The 22,150-nt window shown below is 42.3% G+C and overlaps 1 protein-coding gene across 8 annotated transcripts in view; it reads left to right on the forward strand.

Annotated features, from left to right (window-relative positions):
* LOC138737182 (CSC1-like protein 2) overlaps window positions 1-22,150 on the forward strand; it is a 243,333-nt gene that overhangs the window by 12,099 nt on the left and 209,084 nt on the right. For 6 of the 8 annotated variants that reach the window (XM_069887811.1, XM_069887809.1, XM_069887812.1 and 3 more), the window contains exon 2: window positions 13,771-13,836. The exons of 1 other annotated variant lie outside the window; for it this stretch is intronic. The gene's annotated coding sequence lies outside the window, so the exon portion shown is untranslated. Of the gene's footprint in view, window positions 1-2,511; window positions 2,630-13,770; window positions 13,837-22,150 lie in introns of all 8 variants that reach the window. One more of the 8 variants, XM_069887813.1, reaches the window with a different exon arrangement.

Consider the following 22,150-nt stretch of genomic DNA (forward strand, 5'->3'; position numbering starts at 1 on the left):
GTGAGTTCATTCCTCGCTGGGGCCTCATTTCTCTGAGGGGTGCTGAACAAAGTGGCGACTCTGTCTTCCTTACGATAGACAAAGTAAAAGAATTTCATGTATGTTGTATTCTAGATGTAGTGTTACGTGACAATAATGGAACTTTTACGCTAATATGGACCAAATGCAGGCAAGTGGGACTAGCCCACATGACAACTTGGTCAGCATGGATGAGTTGGGCCAAAGGGCTTGTTTCATACTCCAAGATTCTACATGATAAAACATAACATGGTAATCAAATGCATATGAAGAACTTAATTTATTGATTCCAAAGGTTTGCTATTAAGTCTAAAGGTGCATGTTTTTGTAAATTTGTTGTTGAGGCTTATTTTGTGCTTTTAGTTTTAATTTTTCAAAATAAATCCATTCAAAATAAACTTTATTTGCATATTCCTGACTTTTGTCAATTCCCTTTGGTTCTTAATATTTTTAGCAATTAAGATAAAAATTAGTTTGGGGCTATTCCTTTAATTTTGGTATCCTCAGCATATGTGAGAATTAATTGACTTCTGGGTACATATGAGGTTAGTGTGGTATTTGCCAAAGAGAGAGACTAATTGAATGATGTGCATTGAGTGCTGTTACTGTCTTGTAAGGAGCAAGCAAATTCTGGGTCAGACATTTCGGCCAAATTAATCAGCTAAACTCAATTGTCCGCTAATTAAATTCAGTACTCTAATGTCTGGACTGACGGTAATTTGTTTTTTTTTAATTTTGAGCAACCAAAAGAAGAATGCAGCACTTGAAAGAGTTTTTCAAGCTGTCCAGCCTAACACTTATTCTACTCTTTCCCAGTAATATTTGTCTCAGTAATATATTATAATTAAAGAATATGAGGGGAAAGGAGAGAAGATTCAAGGGATTGAGTAAAATGGCATCTGTAAGACTTTGGTTTGGAAATTGCAACATAAAAAGAATAGATTTTAAAATGTTTTCTCTTGGTTGAAAGGGCAGGTAAGAGCTCATTACTGTAAAAACCAGAGGTAGTACACAGCAACTACAGTCAATCTTCTGATCATTTGGATAAAGAAACCTTTTCGGGGTAAGGGTGATATCTTCAAATGTTGGCATTGCAGCTTGCATTGGGCTGGTCAGCTAACTGCTAGTTGAAGCCAATGAGACCAGTGAGGTGCAGGGTTTGTTAGAGGTTTGGACTGCCAAACTCTGGGGTGATGAGGGTTCCCTTAGCAGCAGGTGTTTTTTCTGCTTTGTGTGGAGCTGGCTAACAGCAGACCTCGTGAAAGGAATGACAGGAAGATTCTGTGGATATATTCTTAAACATTGGAGTCTTCAAATGTGGATAATTCTAGGTGAGAGGTCGGTTATTTGAGGCTGAGATTAAAAATTTATTTTGAGACCGTTGTGTCTTTGAAATATTTTTTTCTGTGCTCTGTAGGTGCTCAGATTGACACTGATGGAGCTCAGAATATAACTGAGGAATATTTTTGACTGAGACAGTGGAGCTGCAGTTAAAGTTCAGGCAAATCTCACCAATTATATTGGCTTAAAGGTCTTTGAGGCATCACTATCTCCCCCCCACCCCACCACATGTTATTGTGTACACGTCTTGGTGTCTCACTGGGGAGTAGGTCTCACATTACTTCTTGGCTCCAGCTGTGTGATCTTGTAAGTTTGTTTATTATCATCTGATTGTACGTGTATAAACTGACAAAACAGCATTTCTCCAGACAATGGTGCACACACAAAAACTCAGTGTCTTGCTGATTAAACTTGCCCCATTAGGGTTCTCCAGATGATAACCTCTTTCTTTCTCCGTTTCTCCAGACAATGGTGCACACACAAAAACTCACGTCTTGATGATGAAACTTGCCCCATTAGGGTTCTCCAGATGATAACCTCTTTCTTTCTGCGTTTCTCCAGACAATGGTGCACTCACAAAAACTCACAGTGTCTCGCTGATTAAACTTGCCCCATTAGGGTTCTCCAGATGATAACCTCTTTCTTTCTGCGTTTCTCCAGACAATGGTGCACACACAAAAACTCACAGTGTCTTGCTGATTAAACTTGCCCCATTAGGGTTCTCCAGATGATAACCTCTTTCTTTCTGCGTTTCTCCAGACAATGGTGCACACACAAAAACTCACAGTGTCTTGCTGATTAAACTTGCCCCATTAGGGTTCTCCAGATGATAACCTCTTTCTTTCTGCGTTTCTCCAGACAATGGTGCACACACAAAAACTCACAGTGTCTTGCTGATTAAACTTGCCCCATTAGGGTTCTCCAGATGATAACCTCTTTCTTTCTGCGTTTCTCCAGACAATGGTGCACACACAAAAACTCACGTCTTGATGATGAAACTTGCCCCATTAGGGTTCTCCAGATGATAACCTCTTTCTTTCTGCGTTTCTCCAGACAATGGTGCACACACAAAAACTCACAGTGTCTTGCTGATTAAATTTTCCCCATTAGGGTTCTCCAGATGATAACCTCTTTCTTTCTCCGTTTCTCCAGACAATGGTGCACACACAAAAACTCACGTCTTGATGACGAAACTTGCCCCATTATGGTTCTCCAGATGATAACCTCTTTCTTTCTGCGTTTCTCCAGACAATGATGCACACACAAAAAGGTACTTTGTAATTTAATGCTATTGGATTTTTTTTACAATGCAGAAAGAGATGCTAAGTATTGTTACGAGCCCAAAGGACCCCAAAACCCAGCAGCTATCGATATTCACCAAGACAAGTAGTTACTTAAACAAAAGTTGTTTTTAATTATATTTAAACATGAAAACAGAATCAAACTTTAACTTATCACTATCAACTTAACCAACCCAACTTAATCCCCTTCTAATTCTCAGCACACATATAACCATATAACGATCAATTTTAAAAACATTCTTTGGTTCACAGTTCAATCTCACTTCTCATTCTTCCAAGTTCACTGGTTGCAGGCAATTCTTATACCGTGCACAAAATTTAACATGTATAAAGTTCACCAGGCTTTGGTGCTCCTAAGGTAAATGTTTACCGCTCAGGAAGGTTCTTGTAGGTTTGCAGAGAAAGATATGTTGTTCCAGGATTTCCACAACTGAGGTACCATTAGTCACCTCAATGTCTTGCTGATGAAACTTGCCCCATCAGGGTTCTCCAGATGATGACCTCTTCCTTTCAGGCTCCACAGAGTTCCTTTCTGTTTCCCTTATTCCAAGAGAAACATCAGACAGATAGTCAAAGACTCCCTTCTGTCTCTCTCTCTATCTATCTGAGATTCAAAACCGTCAGCAGCATGTCCTTCTCTCTCTAACTTGCAAAACTCCCTCCTTCTCCAGCAAACAACAGGAGTTAGTCTTCTGCTCCATCTGTTGTTTTAGGTAAACAAGAACCTCTCAATGACCTCTGAGTGAGCACTTTGCAGAGAGGTCAAAAGCCTTGCAAAAAGGTCCAAAACAGACAACCTGGCTCTTCCAAGACAATAGTCCATTCATTTCATGATATCATTTCAATTAGCACCTACTTGTGAAATGTGGATACCATTCCTCACAGTTCCTCTTCAAAGTACTGGGGATATGAATTCCCCAATGTTTCAAATAAGATATTTTAAAGTGTGTGCATGTATGTAATCTTCTCTAATTTTACCAATTTATCTCCAAAAAACATTCCCAAATATTCCATCACAGTATGAAAGATGGATGATATTCATAGTTACAACAGGGCAAGAAAAGAGGTGGTATTTCCACAGTCTTTTTGGTGGTTCTAGTGTACATTAGAGTAGTGATGGGAGGTTCAAGAGCCTGATAGCAATTGGATAAAAACTAATCTTGACATAAAGGTGCTGGACTTTATGCTTCTGTACCTTCTCCTCCAAAGATAGCAGCAAGAAGAGGTAGTCACCAGGGAGATGTGCATACCTTATGATGTTGGCTGCCACCTTGAAGGCAGTGCCTCACAGAAATCTTCAATGGATGGGAGGTCAGTGTCTGTGAAGGGCATGGCTTGGTTCACCGCTGCAGCTTTCTGCTTCCCTAGGCACTCTTGATAGAACAAACCAGGCTGTGATGCAACCAGTCAGTACACTTTCCACAGTATACCTGTAGGTGTTTGATGGAGTATTAGACAATAGGTCTAATCTTGTTAGATTACTTAGAAAGAATAGGCATTGGTGTGCTGCCTTCACATTTGCCTTGATAAGATAGCTGCAGGAGAGGTCCTCCATTATGTAGACTTCCAGGAACTTGAAGGTACTAACCTTCTTTGCCTTTGTTCCATCAATGCGGACAGGTTGTCCTCAGCCTCCCCTTCCTAATATCCACAATAAGCTCCTTTGTCTTGCTGATGTTGAGATCAACATTGTTGTTCACCCAATCAGATTTTTCATATCCGTCTTATATTCTGACATCATTTCCATTTATAAATTGCTTTGGTTATAGATTAAAGTAATGACAAGCAAAAGCTCAAGGCTTGGCTTGCAGACTCAGCGAGGATCTCTTGCAAAGCAGTCATAGTGCACGGAACAAGCCTTTCAGCCCAATTCATCCAAGTTTCTGCTGGCGTTCTGGGCTAGTTCCATTTGCCTGCATTTAGTCCAAGTCCTTCTACTTCCTTCAGATTTCATATTAATTGTCAGAGTACATGCATGACATCACATACAACCCTGAGATTCCTTTTCCTGCAGGCGTGACAGAATTACCACTTATTGGTAGTGCCAAAAAATTGCAACATACGTATGGAAACAAATAAAGAAATGTACACAAACTGTTGCAGCGTGTGCACTACTGTGGTGCGGAAAGAAGACACTCCTGAGGAGTCGAAGTTGAAAACTGATTTATTGCGCTGGCGGCTCTGCTTATATTCACTCCTCGCTGCTGACGTCGGGAGTAACGGCACGGCAGCGCTGATCTCAGACTGGGTGGAGTTTCTGCCATTACTCGCTGTTTCCTGCCATGTGGGTGGTCACCTGGAACGAAGGTCATTTGCTCCCACGGGGTCTGCATGGTCGCCGTATTCATCGGCCATTTTGTGTACCGTGTCGCATCCTGGTTAGCGGGCTACTACACTGTGCATACAGAGAGGGGAATAAAAAACAATCAAAGGGCAAAGGTAAGTGTCCTTAAGTGAGTCTCTGAATTGTTGAGGAGTCTGATGGTGGAGGGATATCAGCTGTTCCTGAACCTGGTGACTTGAGTCTTATGGCACCTTTTCCTCTTTCCTGATGGCAGCAGCAGCGAGAAGAGTGTGGTGTGGATCCTTGACGATTGCTGCTATTCTCCATCAAGGTTTGACGCTCAAGTGTCCCCATGATGCAGCCTATCAGCACACTTTCCACCGCACATCTGTAGAAATTCTCCATGGTTTCCAATGTCATACCAAACTTCCGCAAATTCCTGAGGAAGTAGAGGCGCTGACAGGCTTTCTTCTCAATGCTATTAGTGTGTTGGGTCCAGGAAAGATCCTCTGAGATGGTGACTCCCAAAAAACTTACATTTGCTTACCCTCTCTTTCTCTATCTACATATCTTCCCAAATGTCTTTCTTTCTGACAGTTCGTTCCAGATACTGAGTACCTTCTCAGAGGTTTCCCATTGAGTCCCTCTTAACTCCCTTCCTGTTGTAGATTTATCTACCCTTGGAAAAAGACAGCATCCACCTTATCCATTGCCTCTCACGATATTGTAAAACTCTAAGGCTCATGATTTTTGTGACTCTCTAGAAGCCTCCTATACTCCAGGAAATAAAGGTCACTGTTCGTCCATCCTCTGCCTTTAATTCAAGCCCTCCAATCCCAGCCATATCCCGATGAATCTTATCTGCCCCCTCCCAAATGCTGTCACCCAGTCTGCATTTGGCTTCCCCGATGAGTAGGAGTCTACAACAAGAACAGCCAGCCCCTTCACTTAGCCTGATCCTCCTATCCATGTCCAATTATCATCTTTTGCCTATGGTCTATGCTCCTCCTCCTGCCCTTTCTTCCCTCCCCCCCCCCAGCCTTTTTATTCAAATGCCTGCCTGCAGGAAAGGCTACCAGCCCCCATTGTGCCAATTTTCCACAAGAGCTTTATTGAAAGCATCCTGGCTGGCTGGATCAGTGTGGCATGGTTGCTGTAAAGCAGTGGTTTTCAAACTTTTCTTTCCATTCACATACCACCTTAAGTAATCCCTGCCTATGCCATAGGTGCTCTTTGATTAGTAACAGATTACTGTACTTAAGGTGGTATGTGAGTGGAAAGAAAAGTTTCCTAATTGACTCTTTACATGCATGTTTTCATAACTCCAAAGGAAATGGCTAATGACAATTTTTCTAAAGCAAAATACTGCAGTAACAATTGGACCTAGACCAGTGGTTCACATACAGCCTTTAGTAATCCCTTACTAATCACAGAGCATCTCTGAAGTAGAAAAAAACAGTTTGCAAACCTCTGCTGTAAAGCATTGGATCAGAGGTTAATCCACAGGAACATATGAGCGACAGAGAAGATCACTGGGGTCTTCCTCCACCACTCCCCCCTCCAGTCCCCCAATTGATATGATCTACGGGGATCATTGTCTGAAAAGGGCACTCAAAATTGTTGAGGACCCCTACCACCCCGCATACAGCATTTTTCAGCTGCTCCCATTGGGGAAGAGATACAAGAGGATCAGAGCCAGATTCACCAGGCTGAGGAACATCTTCTTCCACGGGCAGTGAGAATTAAACAATATTTACTTATTTTTAGATATGTGTAGTTGTCCTGCATATGTATTGCTTGTCGGGATGGATGCTATGTCTGGTTGTGTGTTTGCATGTTTTGCATTGAAGATCGGAGAACACCGTTTCACCAGGTTGTACTTGTACAATCAGATGTTAAATGAACTTTTCACTCATACCTTGAAGAAGAGCTCAGGCCTGAACCTCCTATGGATGTTTTGTGACCTACTGAGTTCCATCAATATTTTTGTGTTTTTACTACAATCACAGCATTTGCAGATTTTCATGTTTCACACCTCCCTCTCCATTGGGTATTGCCTGGTCTACTGAGACCCTCCAGCTCCTCTCTTTGTTCCAGATTCCAGCATCTGCTGTTTCTTTGTGTCTCCCAAAATTATGGATTTTGTCTTTCTGGGTATTGGAGAATATTCTATCTTGTCCACCCTGCGTCGTGGGACTGTGACAGATTTGTTTGGGATTTGGATTTATTATTGTTATCAGATGACAATGAATCCAAATTGATTTATAGAATGGTAGTTCCCAGCTGTGCTCTTGGGTAAAGGTTGGAAAGGTGGAAGAGAAAAAGAGAATGAGCCATTAATACTTTAAATAGATACATAGAAGTTAAAAAGGAAGAATTGCTGGAGGAACTCAGCAGTACGGACTGCGTCCATAGATAGAAATGGTCAGTGAAAGTTTTGGGTTGAAACCCTTTATCAAGATTAATGTACAGTTGGTGGAATTGCATATATATGTGGGGAAAGAAACTGGGGGGAGAGTCCCAGAGGTGGTAGGGCAGAAGATTTGAGAGGTAAAATGACAGATAGAGGAAGAAAGCATTCAGAAGGGGTAAGGGAAAGAAAAGTGAAAGAAATAATAAATACACCAGTAGATAAAGAAATGGAAATAGTGAAATCAAATGGGAGTAAGGGTCTGGAATCTGGAACAAAGAACTGGAGGGTCTCAGCAGGCCAGACAACACCCATGGAGTGAGAATTGTAAAACAGGCTAAAATCAGAAAAATCGTTTAAGGCTGAATATGGTGTGTTTTCCTCAAGTTTGTGCTGAGTCTCACCCTGACAATAGATGAGGCAAACGTCAGAAATGTCACTGTCAGAATGAGTTGAAATGGATGGCTACTGGAAGCTCAAATTTAGACTTACCGGTCGGTAGGTGTTTTAATAATAATAATAACATGACAATTACAGCACGGAAACAGGCCATTAGGCCCTTCTAGTCCGCACCGAACCAAACACCCCTCTCTAGTCCCACCTCCCTGCACGATCCCCATCACCCTCCATCTTCTTCTCATCCATATACCTGTCCAACCTTTTCTTAAATAATACAATTGACTCCGCCGCCACTATTTCTCCCGGAAGATCATTCCACACGGCTACCACTCTCTGAGTAAAGAAGTTCCCCCTCATGTTACCTCTAAACTTCTGCCCCTTAATTCTTAACTCATGTCCTCTTGTTTTAATCTTTCCTCCTCTTAACGGAAATAGTCTATCCACATCCATTCTGTCTATCCCTTTCATAATCTTAAATACTTCTATCAAATCCCCTCTCAACCTTCTACGCTCCAAAGAATAAAGACCCAATCTGTCCAATCTCTCCCCATACTCCAGATGCTTAAACCCAGGCAACATTCTGGTAAACCTTCTCTGCACTCTCTCCACTCTGTTTATATCCTTCCTATAATTAGGCGACCAGAACTGCACACAGAATCCAAATTAGGCCGCACCAATGTCTTATACAATCTCAACATCACCTCCCAACTCCTATATTCCATGCAATGATTGATAAAGGCCAGCATACTAAAAGCCTTCTTCACCACCCTATTCACGTGAGTTTCTACCTTCAGGGAACGATGTACCGTTACTCCTAAATCTTTCTGCTCTTCTATATTCCTCAATGCTCTCCCATTTACCACATATGTCCTATTCTGATTCTTCTTACCAAAATGAAGCACCTCACACTTATCAGCATTAAATTCCATCTGCCATTTTTCAGCCCACTTTTCTAAGCAGCCCAAATCCCTCTGCAATCCTTGAAAACCTTCTTCATTATCCACTATTCCACCTATCTTAGTATCGTCTGCATATTTACTAATCCAATTCACCACCCCATCATCTAGATCATTAATGTATATAACAAACAACAATGGGCCCAATACAGATCCTTGAGGCACACCACTGGTCACCGGCCTCCAACCTGACAGACAATTATCCACTACCACTCTCTGGCCTCTCCCTTTCAGCCAATGTTCAATCCATTTGACTATCTTAAAATTTATACCTAAAGACTGCACCTTCCTAACTAACCTTCCATGTGGTACCTTATCGAAGGCCTTACTGAAGTCCATATAGACAACATCCACTGCGCTACCCTCATCCACATTCCTAGACACCTCTTCAAAAAAATTCAATCAGATTGGTCAAACATGACCTTCCTCCCACAAATCCATGTTGAGTGCTCCTGATCAGACCCTGTCTATCCAGATGCCAAAGTTTAAATTTAAGCTTTGCATAATGAAATTATCCTCCATTTCTTTGGCTTGGCTTCGCGGGCGAAGATTTATGGAGGGGTATGTCCACGTCTGCTGCAGGCTCATTGGTGACTGACAAGTCCGATGTGGGACAGGTAGGCACGGTTGCAGCAGTTGCAAGGGAAAATTGGTTGGTTGGGTGTTGGGTTTTTCCTCCTTTGTCTTTTGTCAGTGAGGTGGGCTCTGCAGTCTTCTTCAAAGGAGGTTGCTGCCCGCCGATCTGTGAGGTGCCAAGATGCACAGTTGGAGGCGAGATCAGCCCACTGGCAGTGGTCAATGTGGCAGGCACCAAGAGATTTCTTTAAGCAGTCCTTGTACCTCTTCTTTGGTGCACCTCTGTCTCGGTGGCCAGTGGAGAGCTTGCCATAGAACACGATCTTGGGAAGGCAATGGTCCTCCATTCTGGAGACGTGACCCACTCAGCACAGTTGGGTCTTCAGCAGCATGGATTCGATGCTTGCAGACTCTGCCAGCTCGAGTACTTCGATGTTGGTGATGAAGTCATTCCAATGAATGTTGAGGATGGAGCGGAGACAGCGCTGATGGAAGTGTTCTAGGAGCCGTAGGTGATGCCGGTAGAGGACCCATGATTCGGAGCTGAACAGGAGCATGGGTATGACAACGGCTCTGTACATGCTGATCTTTGTGTGTTTCTTTAGGTGGTTGTTTTTCCAGACTCTTGTATAGTATTCCAAAGGCGCTATTTGCCTTGGCGAGTCTGTTGTATATCTCTTTGTCGATCCTTGCATCAGATAAAATGGTGCAGCTGAGGTAGGTAAACTGGTTGACCGTTTTGAGTTCTGTGTGCCCGATGGAGATGTTGGGGGGGCTGGTAGTCATGGTGGGGAGCTGGCTGATGGAGGACCTCAGTTTTCTTCAGACTGACTTCCAGGCCAAACATTTTGGCAGTTTCCGCAAAACAGGACGTCATGCGCTGGAGAGCTGGCTCTGAATGGGCAATGAAAGCAGTGTCTTGGTGTGAGCTTGCAGGCGCCTCAGATTGAAGAGACTGCCATCCATGCGGTACTGGATGTAAACAGCGTCTTCATTGTTGAGGTCTTTCATGGTTTGTTTCAGCATCATGCTGAAGAAGATAGTAAAGAGGGTTGGTGCGAGGACGCAGCCTTGCTTCACGCCATTGTCAATGGAGAAGGATTCGGAGAGCTCATTGCTGTATCTGACCCGACCTTGTTGGTTTTCGTGCAGTTGAATAACCATGTTGAGGAACATGGGGGGGCATCCGAGGCGCTCTAATATTTTCCAATGCCCTTTCCTGCTCACGGTGTCAAAGGCTTTGGTGAGGTCAACAAAGGTGGTGTCCTCCATTTAGCACCCCGTAAATAACCTTTTTCAACTTATTTTTAGTAAGTACTCTTGGAATGTCTCAGTAAAGAAAATCTTAACTTTTGCATATTGTCAGATGATCGATTAAGAGGATTTGATAAGGTGAGAAAGACAGTGGATGGTCATTAATGATGCTCTTGCACTTTTCTACAAACTCCTCTGTGCCTTTCAATGAGTTCACACTATTTTAGAAGGTAGTTCTTTAGCTATTGGAACAAAAGGTTGAGAAAGATCATGACAGATGGCAGAGTGACTCCTTTAGTCTCAAAAACAAATTTCCTTGATCAGCATTACAGCACTTGACATCCATGGCATGTCCTTCCTAGAACTGAGATTAAGATTTTTACCTGAAGTTCCTCCAGCATTTTAGGAGTTCTCTATTATTCCATCCCAGTTGACAATGTCAAAGATTTGTATTTAAAGGTGAGAAAGGTTTATGATTGATTCTTCTTGACTTGCTGGATGGGTCAGTAATGTCCATGTGCACCTGAGTGGGTGGTTTACAGGGACTTGCAGCCATGATGAAGAGGCACGTACTGACTTTCCCTGTGGCAGGAAGGTCCATTGATAATAACCAGTCAGATGGGCCAAGGTCTCAATTATAGCATTTCTGCATGTTTCATCTTTCCAGTTGATGAAGCACCTATACACATGTGCAAGTTTTAAATCTAACTTGAAGGGGTTTAATAGCTTTTGCTTCTGGTATTTTTGCTGAAAATCTGAGACATTGGCACAATTTGTTTTTTGACATCCAGCACGGTAACCGGCCTTTCAGACCCATGAACCCGTGCCCTCCTCCCAAATGCCCCAGCTCACCTACAATCCCCGTGCATTTTGAAGGGTGGGAGGAAACCGGAGAAAACACACACTCACTCAATATACAACCTCCTCAATAACTGCACTGGATTCAAAGCCAAGTCGCTGCCACTGTATTAGGTGCCACCTTAACCATGTCACCCAATAAAGTAGCTGGAAATTCAATTGCCCATTGAGACTGTACAAATGATTTAAAAACTATTAATTAGAAGGGGGGGGTTGGAAAAATTACTGAAAAATATAATATATTGGACAGAATTTTTAAAAACTACAGTCACAGCACATTAATTGTTTACACTACTCTTGGTGCATCTTTTCCTCATCTAAGGTATTACCTAAAATGGATGAGGGGGGGGTGGGGGGGTGGCTTGGGAGGAGGGAGGGGGGGGGGAGAAAAAGTCACTGTATATGTGTGAAAAAGAAAAAGTGTATATCATGGCTAATGTGATTTATGGTGTGAAAAATAAAAAATTTAAAAAAAAAGGTGGTATTTAAATGCAGGGTGATTTAACTTCAAAATTATAAATTCCTATGCATGTTTGAATAGTCAGATTTTATTGTGGTCATTTTGAACAGCATAGACAAGTGGGCCAAAGGGACTGTTTCCACACTGTATGATTCTGTAGGCATAAGCTGGATACACCCTGTTAATGTAACTTATTACTCAATGATTTGACTATTTGGTTATATGAGTGTTGTATGTTTTTGGTTACAAACCAGTTTGCCATTCATCAACAGATTGTGAAAGCACTGTTTTGGGCCTTTCCCTACCTTGTTCAGCCTGTTCCTTTAGCTAACTCGATAATTGCTCATGGCACGTTGGCATAATTTGTGAATTTGTATGCAGTTCTGTTGGGAACAGGATTTGTTGACTCTCATGTCTGTCTGTCCAGTTGTAAAGGTCCAGCTTGGCAGGAGATTGAGTAACTATCAATGTAATTTCCAGTGGACAAAGCATAAAATTCATCTGAGTTTAGCAATAGTGTCCACAAGACAACCAGGGAAGGAGGTGTCAGAGCAGCTTAAAACACCAGCAAGCAGCCAACTGCAAACTCCCTTGAGGTTTCACCCATTTGCATTGAACAGACAACAAACATCTCCTGACATTTTTCCTGAAGATGGAGCGGGTTAGTGAGGGTGAGGAAAGGGGAGCAGAGGTTGGTGGCTGAAAAGAGTGGAGAGTTGGAGGGAAAGGGAGTGAGGGATGCCAGGGACGGAAGGGCTGCTATTTGATTGCAAGTGAAGTTGGGGGAAGATTGAAAGGATAGAGAGATGGAGAGAAGATTTTGAGGAGGAAATCATGGGTAAGTGGCATTGCAAAAGGGGTTGAGAAGGAAGGTGTGTTTATGTGTGTGTGTTCAGCCAGACACATGTTTGTGTTAATTACTATTTTCTCCAGCTCCCTTCAACCCCTTTGCAGTTGCATGACAAATTTTATCTGTCTTGCCCACGAGAGCTAATGTGGAACAGCATTGTTGCACTGGCATCTTTCTACTCCTCCACAATAAAGTGTGGAGCTTGGAATGTCGAGAATCGAAGATGTGACTTGGTGAAAGCATCCTTTGAAACCTGATATAGCAATGGCTGTAGTACTGTATTTCCCATTTCCAAGATCCTGCCTAAGTCACAATAGGCTAGGTTGACCAGAACTGCTCTAATGCCTTCAACTTGACTCCATTGTGTAGTACTGATAAACCAGCATGGCACTTTCTCTTGCACAATTACTCAAGGTCAAGGGTTTTATCAGCACCCTGGATACCTCCCGTACAAATGTGCTGAACTGTTCGGTTCTGGTGGTTGCACATCCTTTGCTAACAAATACAGTATTCCTCGATCTGTTTGAGAGGTGTCTGGCGATGATGCAGCAGACACATATTGCCAAGTAATGCAGTAAAATCTATGGGGATTTGTAGATGCCGGATAGTATATCTTCCGGTTGCTTGAGACTTGGTCTGACAATGCCTAACTAATACACCTGATTTAAGAATAAACACATTAAAACACAAAAATACTACACTGTACTTAAACTGAACAAACTTCACTTGTATGAATATATAAACCTTAAAACATTTTACTTTATTTTCAGTCACATTCTTTGAAAACATTTAACTGTCACTGCATCTGCAGTTTTCTATTCCTCCGCGAAGCTACCTGAAAGACGAACAATAATTATAATGTTAATTAACCCCCCTACCTCCCCCCCCCCCCCCCCCGCCCCAAGTTTACAGACAAAGCCTTAATAATATACTGATAAAGATAGGCTCTTGCTAAGCAGGGATAACAAGACACTTTAAGAGATTTACCTCACAGTGAAGGGCATCAACTAGCTCTTCATCCTGGGCGACGCCATTTTATTCAAACACAATTTTATTCAAACAGCTGCAACAGGAAAAGCACGACCAAGGCACTCCACTGGCTGAATATTTGCTCCCATCTTCACCAAAGGTATGTGTTACTTCAGAGAAGAATTATTTTTACAGTTTGAAAATTGTGTGTTTTATTATCTATTTTAAAATTAAAAATTTATTTTCCTTTTTTTGCCGGTTGCTCGAGGCTGCCAATTACTTGAATTCCAGATAAAAGGGGTTTTGCTCTATAGGTAATCCCCGACTTATGACCCTAAAGGGGACTGAAGAATTGGTTGCATCTCAAAATGGATGTGTCGGAATTGTGCGTGTGGAATTCCAAAGACTTAAAGCAAACTTTTTTATTATATCTTTTTTTCATTATATTTTTGACTTAAAGCCTCCTGAATTTGTCAATCAACCTTGGTGAATCCTTCCATATTTTGGACTATGATCACCTTGTTAGTTGGCGTTCCAAGATCCCGGGGCTTGCCTGGCCATCTTGTTTCCTGTGTACATGCGCGAGTCTTTGGTTGGCACATGGGTGAGCCTTCGGTGGATTTGCGTATTGGAATTTTTTTTGGCGCATGCACCAGAGTTGAGCGCCCTGACGATATTAAAATTGCATCCTTAACTCTTGTGCATGTGATATGATCCCAGAGGACCCCAAAAGCAGCAGCAATAGAAATGGTTACTTAAATAAAAGTTGCTTTTAATTATCTTTAAACATGAAAACAGGATCAAACTTTAACTTGTTATTATTAACCTAACTTAACCCCCTTCTAATTCTAAGCGCACGTGTATGTAATGTATGTGCAAGTTCAGAAAAGTGCTTTGATTCACAGTCCAATCTCACTTCTCACTCCAAGTTTACTGGTATCAAGCAATTCTTGTACTGTGCACAGATTTTAACATTTATGAGGTTCACCAGGCTTTGGTGCTTGAAAGGTAAATGGTTACCGCTCAGGAAGGTTCTTGTTGGTTTTCAGAGAAAGATTTGTTGTTCATTGGATACCCACAACTGATTCCTTCTGATCAGCCACTTCAATGTCTTGCTGAAGAAACTTGCCCCAACAGGGTTTTCCAGATGATAACCTCTTTCTTTCAGGTCATCACAGAGTTCCTTTTTGTTTTTCTTATTCCAAGTGAAACATACAGCCAGCCATCTCTTCTTGTATGGGCGACAAGGGCTTTGACCAGGCTGAGCTCTCAACCCATCTTCAAAATGGGGTATTTCCACAAGCTTCCCAGCTTGTCCTGTTCCAGTCCCAGCTGCTGCTGCTGAACTATAGAACTGAATTCCCTCTCTCTCTACCCCCCCCCCCGAGAAATCAACGTGACGCTCTTAAAAACAGCATTCTGCACTCAGACAGACTGTGGCACCAGACCTAATCTTCTGAGTTTGTTCATCTTTTGATTTCCAAAACAATAATCCATTACTCCACATCGTGTCCAATTAACACCTACTTGTGAAGTCCTTATAGGCATTCTTCAAAGTTTTTGCAAAGGCCCTCAAAGCCTGGACTGTCTGACTTGAGCAGAGCTCTGGCATTTTAAATGAGATATTTTGAAGTGTTTGTATCTGTGTGTGACCTAACTAAAAAACCTGCCACAATTTATTCCTTTAAAACATATCTCTGTACAATACAAAATATAATATAATCTGTCACACATGCATCAACTGACTCCAATGTGCAACCACATATTGGAGTTTGGCACATGCGCAAGCCTTCAGTGGGTTCAGGTATTGCAGTTCCATTGGCACATGTACAAGAGTTAAGCACCATGACGATATTGAAATTGTATCTTTAACTCTTGCGTGGTAGGTTCACGTATTAGAGTTCGGTTGGTGCTTGCGAGATAGTTATGTCACTGACAATATTGAATTCACACCCTTATCTCTCACACATAAGCCAACCGAACATCAATATGCGAATCCACCACACATGCGCCTACCTAAGACTTGTGCATTCGCACAGGAATCAAGATGGCTGCGTCCAGCCCCTGGGCTCCAGAATGCCGACTAACAAGCTAAGTATACATATTTTGGCTAATAAGTGCTCTGTATCCCTGATATAGTGTGTGAAATACAACATAAACCACATACATTTTAATATATCTTTTAAAAATTCCATCATATGTACGGATGATCGTAAGTTGCGTATATCACAAGTCGGGACTACCTGTATGTCAAACAAGATTGTAAATTTGGTGACAAAAATAATAAGCAAGTTGTCAATGTTCCCACCAAAATAAATATCTTGGAAAAAGGTTTGAGCTTGCCAACACCTGCCATTTCTCCTCCCAACCCCCCTACTGATGATTTGTTGGGTTTTCTAAAGGTGGTCAGCAAAAGGAAGAAGATTATTCTAAGTAGTCTGTAGTGTTTAAAAAAAAAAGTCAAGAGCCATCTAACCATCTGGACCAGACTTTCTGTACCTTTTTTAAAGCCATGGCCCTCTTAGGACTCTGCTCAGAGTTTTTAGGCCTCCTTCCCTGTGAAGCAGTCAAGTTCAGTTGGTTTCTTCCATTCTTCTCTCCTACAGACCTACATTTTTTTAAAAAACAAAAAATATTTTATGATATCAGTCCATGTCCACTTTAAATATGCTGTGGCCCTGTGGGAGAGGGGGGGAAGAAGAATGCCCCCTATTGAGACGACACTATTTTCAAAATATAGTGACGTCCAATACAGAACTGGAATCTTCACATTTCCGTTTCCTCCTTTCCTGCTTCAATGCTTACACAAGGTGAATTGATCCATCTTAATCTAAGGAAATTTGATTACATTGCTGTTTCTAAGCAGCAGTGTTGTATGTTGATGAATTGTCTTGTGCTAAGGCAGTGACGCATGCTGATTCCACCAGCTTTAGCAGATCTCGTATACCTTGCCTTGCTGGTCTGGTGGTCTCGGGTTGCAATTGATGCAGCCCATCTCTTCTCATTCTGTCCATATGATGTAGGTGCACCATGAGGCCATTCAGCCCATCAAGTCTGCTCTGCCATTCAAATCATAGCCCACGTATCTTTCCTCTTAACTCCATTCTTCTGCTTTCTCCCTAATGATATGTAGGAGCAGAATTCAGCTGCACTATAATTGGGCGAAAAGTTTTTAGTGAAGATTGCTCAATGAAGATCAGAAAAATTAGCTATTTTTAAAAAATCTTTGCTTCTTAGGTTCTTAAAACAAAACCATAGAGGGGCTGCAGGTGACCTAAAATATCCAAAATGAGTTGATTGAAAACCAATTTACCTATAATGACAACAATATGATACTGTTAAAATGACCAAATCCTCCACCCCGCCCCCCCACTCCAGAATTCCTCCTCCAAGCCTCTCTTCCACTATATTCAGACCCAGGTCTGAATATGGGGGCTGATCTTGCTGACTTGAGACATTTGAGCTGCACAGTTAGCGTCGTGGTTAGGGCAACGCTTTTGCAGCACCTGCAACTTGGGTTTGAATCTGGCGCTGCCTGTAAGGAGCAGATTGTACCTTCTCCCACCCTCCAACATGTACGGGGTTGTCGGTTGATTGGAGTATTTGGGCAGCACAGCCTTGTGGGCTGGAAGGGCCTGTTACCCTGCTGTGTGTCTAAATTAAATTCCAGTTTTCAATGACCAGGTCTGACCAATGGCCAGGTAAGGTGGAGACATGAGCAATCTGAAGAAAAAGCTATAAACTGGTTTTGCATTAAAATAGCTGTTTCAAGATTGAAGCAATTTGTAAGTAGTTAATTAAGACACTTTATTTTTAATTATTCACAAAGGAATTTGCTTTCCAATTTCCTACCTCATTTCTATCTTTAAGCTGCTCCTTGTAATCGATGTGGTTCCCCCAATCTCCCGTCAATTCTAACCTGTGGCAGTTCTCCTGCGTACATTCTAGAGAGGTTCAGCAAGACCATTTTGCCACTCGACTCTTAAATCTCACTGTCACATTTGCTAACAATACAAGTCTTAGAATAATTTCAAACTATTAACCACTGCATTTTCAGCCCCCAAGTGTATATTCACGGTTTTCAAAATAAAATTGCCTGCTTTTTTAAAAATCTCTTAAAAACGTTACATTTCTAATTTTTTGCCTCATCTTCACATTAATGCTGACATAGGTGCTTTCGATTTCTACATTGCATTAGAAAGACGACAAACACCATGTAGCACTCTTCTAAAGTGTCTAAAGTCCTAAAGTGCCCAGGGGGAAGAAGATTTGCACTGTATTGTCATGGGATGGAATGCAGTATATCCTCATGCCTCTCGAGTTTCATTGCCTCTGTCACTCAAATAGATGAGTGAAAAATATCCCATCGCATTCCTGATGCACCTTGGGGTTGGTGGAAAGGTGTCAAGATCATCATCATTTGCTGCTGGATACTTAGGTTCTGATAGCCATGGTAATTATGTGGTGATCCAGTTGAATTTTAGTCAGAGATGACCCACAGCATCTTGATGGCATTGCCATTGCCTGTTAAGTATTTGTGGTGGGAGTTTTGTGGAAATAGTCAATGCCTGACATTTGAATGGTCAGTATTTCTGGCTGCTCGACCTGAGTTTCTCTAGTAGAATTTTTTTTTTGGCTCCAAATTTAAGCATCTGAATTTTGTGTATCCCCGTGGCGTGACATCAGAAACACTGGCAAATTTCTACAGATATGGAAAGTGTGCTGACCAGCTGCATCATGGTCTGATATGGGGACACCAATGCCCCCGAGCAAAAAAACAAAAAGCCCTGCAAAAAGGTAGAGGACACCGCCCAGGACATCATGGGTAAAAACCCTCCCCGCCATTGATAACATAGGAAGAAGATAGGAGCAGGAGTAAGTCATTCAACCGTGGATAACAAGGGAAATTAGAGACAGCATTGGGTCCAAAGAGAGAGCATATCAATTGGCCAAAAAAAGTACCACAACCGAAGACTGGGAACAGTTCAAGATGCAGCAAAGGGGGACAAAGGGATTAATCAAGAGGGCAAAAATAAATTACGAAAGTAAGCTTGCGGCAAATATAAAAACCAACTGCAAAAGCTTTTATAGATACGTCAAGAGGAAAAGATTGGTGAAATCCAGAGTAGGTCCCTTGCAGTCAGAATCAGGGAAATATATAATGTGGAATAAGGAAATGGCAGACCAATTAAATTCTTACTTTAGTTCTGTTTTCACATGGGTACTGATCCTGAGTCTATCGAGTTCTGGAAAATAATTCTTAAAGCATCTGCTATCTGAATGGCCACTTCCTTGAGTACCGTAGGATGTAGATTATCAGGCCCTTGGGATTTATCTGCCTTCAATCCCATCAATTTCCCCAAGACCATGTCCTTAGAGATACTGATTTCTTTCGGTTCCTCCCTTGCATTAGTCTCTATGTTTCCCAACATCCTTGGGAGGTTATTTGTATCCTCTCTTGTAAAAACACAACTAAAGTAAGAATTTAATTGGTCTGCCATTTCCTTATTCCCCATTATATATTCCCCTGATTCCGACTGCAAAGGACCTACTCTGGATTTCACCAATCTTTTCCTCTTGACATATTTATAAAAGCTTTTGCAGTTGGTTTTTATATTTGCCGCAAGCTTACTTACGTAATTTATTTTTGCCCTCTTGATTAATCCCTTTGTCCCCCTTTGCTGCATCTTGAACTGTTCCCAGTCTTTGGATTTGGTACTTTTTTTGGCCAATTGATATGCTCTCTCTTTGGACGTAATGCTGTCTCTAATTTCCCTTGTTATCCACGGTTGAGTCAACTTTTTTGGTTTATTTCTATGCCAAACCGGTATAAACGATTTCTGCAATTCTTCCATTAGATCTGTGAATGCTTTCCATTGTCTATCCACCATTAACCCCCCCACCCATAAACACCACCCAATCAATCTTACTCAATTCCGGTCTCTTTGGCTTGGCTTCGCGGACGAAGATTTATGGAGGGGTAATGTCCACGTCAACTGCAGGCTCGTTTGTGGCTGACAAGTCCGATGCGGGACAGGCAGACACGGTTGCAGCAGTTGCAGGGGAAAATTTGTTGGTTGGGGTTGGGTTTTTCCTCCTTTGCCTTTTGTCAGTGAGGTGGGCTCTGCGGTCTTCTTCAAAGGAGGTTGCTGCCCGCTGAACTGTGAGGCGCCAAGATGCACGGTTTGAGGCGTTATCAGCCCACTGGCGGTGGTCAATGTGGCAGGCACCAAGAGATTTCTTTAGGCAGTCCTTGTACCTCTTCTTTAGTGCACTTCTGTCACGGTGGCCAGTGGAGAGCTCGCCATATAACACGATCTTGGGAAGGCGATGGACCTCCATTCTGTAGATGTGACCTGCCCAGCGCAGTTGGATCTTCAGCAGCGTGGATTCGATGCTGTCGGCATCTGCCATCTCGAGTACTTCGATGTTAGGGATGAAGTCGCTCCAATGAATGTTGAGGATGGAGCGGAGACAACGCTGGTGGAAGCGTTCTAGGAGCAGTAGGTGATGCCGGTAGAGGACCCATGATTCGGAGCTGAACAGGAACCATCATAATTCCCTTTATTTAAATTCAGGACCTTAGTCTAGGTTTTAATTACTTCACTCTCCATCTCGAGTGAGAATTCGATCATATTGTGATCGCTCCTACCCAAAGGGCCTCTGTAATGGAAGATTTAAACCGTGTTTTTTACTTTTGCAGCTTTTGCTTCTACAAGGCTGAGAACCTGCTTGTTTTTTAGACTCAGCAGACATAAGCTAAATTCCACCAAGGGGCCAGAGATGCAGTTATCTGACGAAAGGACATCTGTGTATCAAGAACATTTAATCTTCCTGCTTGTTTTGGTCACAGATTGTCAGAGGCCTAGCCTGATGCAAAATAAACCATTGTAGTCAAAGTGATAAGCTGAAAATTGTTATTCAATTGAAGCCTAGCATGCTAGCTTGCTCGCTTATCTTTCTTGCTGTGCTGGGAATAGGTGCTTGGGTAAGCAGTTTTTGGGTAATATAAGCCATGGTCCCGCTGCTGAAGTTTGAGACTCTCCGAGAGGTGGCAACATCTCTCAGCAAGAAGGAGAACTTCTAGAGTCCAGCCAACATCCCGGTCGGGGGAGGTGGAGAAGCTGCTACCGGCACCCTGACAAGTGTGCAGTCGTTGCCTCGCTTCGGCAGTTGGGACCAGTCCAAGCGTTGATAAGTATAGTTGGGAAGGGCTTGCATATTGTAGTTTGAAATCAGCTTTTGAATTTGTAATAAACATTTGTATAAACTGAACTGTTCTCGGTGTGTATGTCTATTTTCTTTCGGTAGCTCAAACACTGTGACCAATCTAAAACGAACAAAATGAGAAGTATAAGTTTACCCAAGACAGCCTCGTACAACAAGATTGCTGATTAGCCCTTTTTCATTGCATAATACCCAGTCTAAAATGGCCTGCTCCCGAGTTGGTTCCTTGACATGTTGGTCTAGATAACCGTCCCTTAAACAATCAAGGAATTCCTCCTCCTCTGTATTTTTACCAATTTGACTAGTCCAATCTATATGTAAATTAAAGTCTCCCATGACGACAGCTGTTCCCTTATTGCACGCTTCTCTAATTTCTCTTTTTATGCCTTCCCTCACCTCTACATTACTATTTGGAGACCTATATACCACCCCCACTAATGTTTTCCGCCCCTTGCTATTCCTCAGTTCTACCCATATAGATTCCGCATCTTCCGAGTTAATATCCTTCCTGTCAATCATGTTGGTCCCTTCTCTCACCATCAATGCTACCCCACCCCCTTTTCTTTCTTGCCAATCCCTCCTAAATATTGTGTACCCCGGTATGTTAAGTTCCCTGGTTTGCCCACCTTGCAGCCATGTTTCTGTAATCCCAATCAAATTGTATTTGTTTGTCTCAATTTCCACAGCCAATTCATCTACCTTGTTCCGAATGCTTCTTGCATTAAGATATAAAGCTTTCAAATTTGCTTTTTTCACCCTCCTTGCTCTTTCTGATTTTTTACTTTCACTGCCTAACCTAACTTTTCCTGTTTTATCTTTCCTGTCCTTTGCCCTATCATACAGGTTCCCCATCTATGGGGAACACTGTTGTTGGAGACCAGCAGCAATCAAGGATCCACACCACCCAACACATACTCTGTTCTCACTGTTGCCATCAGGAAAGACTTGTAGGTGCCACAAGACTCGCACCACCAGGTTCAGGAACAACTGCTATCCCTCCACCACCAGACTCCTCCGCAACAAACTCAACCAGGGACTCATTAAGGACTCTTGTGCACTTTATTGATATTTTTTCTATCTGTATTGCACAGTCAGTTTGTTTCATTTTTTTTTGCATGTGTATGCTGAGTCAATGTTCTTTTTGCACTACCAATAAGTGGCAATTCTGCCGTGCCCGCAGGAAAAAGAATCTCAGGGTTGTATGTGATGTCGTGGATGTACTCTGACAATAAATCCGAATCTGACCT

The sequence above is a fragment of the Narcine bancroftii genome, chromosome 6 (assembly GCF_036971445.1).
Source record: "Narcine bancroftii isolate sNarBan1 chromosome 6, sNarBan1.hap1, whole genome shotgun sequence".
Classification (NCBI taxonomy): Eukaryota; Metazoa; Chordata; class Chondrichthyes; order Torpediniformes; family Narcinidae; genus Narcine; species Narcine bancroftii.